Raw genomic sequence first — 4840 nt, 5'->3', positions numbered from 1 at the left:
TTGTGCTTCGGGTCATTGTCCTGCTGAAGTGTGAATTTTCGACCCAGTTTTAGGCTCTTGGCTGACTCAACTAGATGTTCCTTGTTCCTGTAGGATTCGCCTGTACTTTGCACCATCCATCTTTCCCTCAGTCCTAACAAGCTTCCAAATCCCTACTGATGAGAAGCATCCCCATAACATGATGCTGCCACCACCATGCTCGACAGTTGGGATGGTGTTGACTGGGTGGTATGCTGTGTTGGGCTTGTACCAGACGTGAGGCTTTGAATCTAGACCAAAAAACTCAATTTTTGTCTCGTCTGACCACAAAACCTTCTGCCACATGTCTGCAGTATCATTTACATGCTTTGTCGCAAACCTCATACGAGACTTAAGAAAATTATTTTTCAGTAATGGCTTTTTTCTTGCCACTCACCCATACGGTCAGTTTTGTGTATGGACCAAGATATTGTCGATGTATGAACGCTGACTCCCATCTCAGACATGGAACTCTGCAAATCTTTCAAAGTCACTGTTGTCTTCACAATGGCATGCCAAACCAGTTTCCTGGTTGCCCCAATGTTCAGTTTGGAAGGGAGGCCTGAACCTGGTAGTGACTGGATGGTATGAAGCACATTCCACTTCTTAGTGATGGACTTCACCATACTCAAAGAGATAATCAGCAACTTTGTAATTTTCTTGTAATCTTCTCCTGATCTGTGCTTCTCTATCACTTTATCCCTGACTTGTTTGGAAAACTCCTTGGCATTCATGGTTGGTTTGTCGTATAACTATGTGTGTTGTGGCTTAAACAGATGCATTTACCCTGAAGTCAAGTTAAACCAGTTTGATTACACACAAACAGTAACCATTACACTAATTTTGTGACCTTTCAAACTAACCGTTTGCATCTGAACTGATTTACGGTTGTCGTAGCAAAGAGGTTGAATACTTATGCAACTGAGAATATTCTAATTTTCTTTGAATCAGAGTTTTTTTTTTCCAGTTTTCTCAGTTTGAAGTAGATTGTGTAGATTCTAAATATAAAGTCCCATTTAAAAGTTTCATGACTGCAAGCTCAGATGGCAACAAAATGTGAGTGCCCGGCATGGCCAGGTGGATAAGGCGCTCGACTCGCAATCTGAGGGTCGCGGGTTCGAATCCCCGTCCCACCAAACATGCTCGCCCTTTCAGCCGTGGGGATGTTATAATGTGACGGTCAATCCCACTATTCGTTGGTAAAAGAGTAGCCCAAGAGTTGGCGGTAGGTGGTGATGACTAGCTGCCTTCCCTCTAGTCTTACACTGCTAAAGTAGGGACGGCTAGCGCAGATAGCCCTCGTGTAGCTTTGCGCGAAATTCAAAAACAAACAAACAAAATGTGAAAACTTTGCAGGGGGTAAATACTTAAACTGGTGTGACTTCTTTGTCAATAAAAGAATATCTTACGACTTATTTTCAAAAGTATTTAATTTTGATTTAACAAAACGTAAACTTTTACAACTTTACAGCTCTAAGTAGAATTATACAAACAAAGGTTTAACGTAATTTAACTTTATTACTTTTTATTTTCATTTGTTGTTATAAAGATTGTTTTCTACAGTTAGTTTAGAATTTGTATTTAAAGCTAACCTAAATCTCTTAAGCTGGTCGAGCCTCATGAGGTATCAAAATGTTACCAGCGAGAATACCCAACTGATAAAACAATGCATTCAAGTATTCATAAGTAGAAACGTATGTAAAACAATTTAATTAGCTACACTGATGGCCAGGTTGATTTTCAGTTTCTCTATAAGTACACAACTTACTCTGATCAGAAACTATGATTATTTCCACTTCATAGCATTTTCCAGATATTTATTATATAAGTAGGCTGTCAGTTGATAGCAAGTTTGAGTTAAACAGAATCTAATCAATCGTAAGTGCTTACGATAAGGTTATGGCGATCGGAAATCAATCAGTGTCATGATTAGTAGCCTATATGAACACCTAAGCCTAATTATTAATTAGTAACTTCTTTTTTTATAACCAGATAGTAAATATGGCCCGTATTGGGGGAGGGGATGTATGCATTTTCCCCGTGCCCCCGTCTGAAAGAATAGAAAAAATTAATACAAACTGCATGTCTCATTGAAAAACATTTGCAACCGTGTCATTATGACATCATCGATTTTAGTCGTTTCGTATAAACGTTTTTTTTAATAATGTTTCGATAACATGTTCTTACAGCTTGTTCTCTAATAAATATTTGCTCGGCCATTTAACAAACAGATTTCTTTGTCATTACTTTGTAGCTTTATATTTGTTTTAAATATCAGATATAGTATTTTGTATATTTGCTACCCATTGCTTGTGTTTCTGTACTGCTCAGATTGTAGCTAATAAACAGTATGGGATTGTTTTTGATTTATCTATGAAGTTCAGTTCTGAGGGCTCCTATAAATCCTTAATTCGGCCCTAAATCTGCTGCCATTTTCAGAGAAGTCCTTAGAAAGACTATCTTTCATAACAGTTAATCTCAATACAAAGCTATTTTTTGATACGGATATCACTCTACTATTATTACTATAAAAAAAATGTCTTGAAACATCTTTATTCTTGACACAAAGAATTACACGAATGACAAGGGAAAGACAGCAATACATTTGGGGAAAACACATTCCAGACTAAGCACTTATAGTTCTACATCACACATATTCCAGCCATAATTATGGCTGTTGGTGACACACATCAACAATGTTAATTAACCATATCTTTAAAATGATGCCCAACATGCCAACTATAGAGAGTACAATCAAAACTGACATTACTGGTCGCGTCTCTAGCTCTATTATCTTACACATAAACAATATGAAGATTAAAAGGTCTAAAGGTGTCACATACACCACGTGATAAATGAGAGTCCTATAGATGATTTCGTAACCTGGAAGAAACAAATCGTAATTGAGTAGTTGCATCAGTAGTTGCAGAAACAGCTTATAATGAATTACTCTAAAAATACATATTGTATATTATACAAAGTTAATCGTTTAGTATTTTAATATGTTTTAAATATTCATACAAGTTCCTTGAATTTGATCCAAAACTAAACAATTATTTGCCCTTCAAAACCGCAAAAACAAATAAATAGCATAATGAAATGAAGTCATAAGCTGTTTAATCTCCATGAGGATTAGGAATAGCATATATGGAATATCAGTTGTACATAATACCTATAGAAATATCTGAACCAAAGTACCACGAACTTACAAAAATTACTCTACTGGGAAAAGTTTGACAATGTAAAAGTTAACATGAGTAAAATGTGGAAATAAATGTCCTTATAAGTTAGACCAGTTCATGTATTTTGCGAATACTAGGTCCAGTGGCTCAGCGGCAAATCTGCAGGTCTATGACGATAAAAATTGGGTTTCGATACCCGTGGTGGTCAGAGCACAGATATCCCATTGTGTAGCTTTGTGTTTAATAATAATCACTAAACCAGCCATTAAAGAAATAGTGCAGTAATACATTATCTTACAAAATCAATGTAAGTCATACCCAGACATTCCTATCAGTTTTTTTCTGGCAAGAATACTTGTTATTATTTTCTTAGTCCATAGTTATAACATTTGTTTAATGGTTAATCACAATCAGTTTTGTTTGTTTTCGACTGTCTCCCAATGGGACACAGCAGATAGCCCAATGTGGCTTTGCTCTCAAACAAACAAAGAGTTTTCGATAGGCAGTGGGCTATCTGCGCTATCCGTCTCTAATTTAGCAGTGATAAACTAGAGGGAAGGCAGCTAGTCATCACCACCCACCCGCCAACTCTTGGGCTACTCTTTTACAAAGAATAGTGGGATTTACAGTCACATTATAGCCCCCACGGCTGAAAGGGCGAGCATGTTTCGTGGGACCGAGATTCGAACCCGCGACCCTCAGATTGCGAGTCAAGTGCCCTAACCACCTGGTCATGCCAGGCCGGACATTTCTGAGGGGTATTTCAAGACAAATACAACCTTTCTAGACAATCATATTTTATGGAGAATCTGCTTTATCATACTTTCCACGTAGGTTATACTTTGTAATTAAAATTATGTTCGTATTGTTACGACAGAGGAGGTCATGTGACTCTAGTAACACGTCATCTTCTCGAACGTTCACGTCCCTTTCTGAAATCTCGAAAGCCTACTAGATATGCGGTAGTCTTGTATATATAAACCAGTAAGAACTGACAGCAAGGAGGTAATGAGTAATTGACAGTTGAGTCGAGCACGTGAGACGTTCGTTGTGAATTATAGCGTTTGTTATAGCGCGACTGTGGAAATTAAGTGTATCGCAAAGTTGTATTCAGAAAGAATAAACCAGTTTTATTTCAGAAAGGACTTGTATCGCTAAAGTTTCTTCGAAAAATTTTACGGGAAATTAACTAACGAACGGAAGCGTTACAAATTGGTGTCAGAGAGTGGGACAGAAAATAAAAATAAAAAAAAGAAGATGGAAACGAGAGGCGACAACTCAAACTACAGCTTAGCAGATTTGATGGCAGCAATACAAGAACAGTATCTTAAGGAATGAGTCCTGTATAAGAAAACATGATACATTTAATGTGTAATACTGAACATTCAACTGCAGGGATATTTCATATGTTTAAGCTGTTTTTACTTTATGCATATCACTCGAAACAAAAATACGTCTAACATATTCATTCATCAGTAGCTTTGAAATATTTACTTCCTTATGTTATGAATTAAGTTAAAGGGCCAAATGTCACAGAGAATCTTGTCTTTTGTCGCAAATGTTCGATTTCATATTTGGATATTCATAACATGGAAAGTGATATTGTGTTTATATTGTGAATCCTAAGAAAATCGCTTGTT

Source organism: Limulus polyphemus, unplaced genomic scaffold, assembly GCF_000517525.1.
Source record: "Limulus polyphemus unplaced genomic scaffold, Limulus_polyphemus-2.1.2 Scaffold455, whole genome shotgun sequence".
Lineage (NCBI taxonomy): Eukaryota > Metazoa > Arthropoda > Merostomata > Xiphosura > Limulidae > Limulus > Limulus polyphemus.
Note: the sequence above shows the minus strand (reverse complement) of the source record.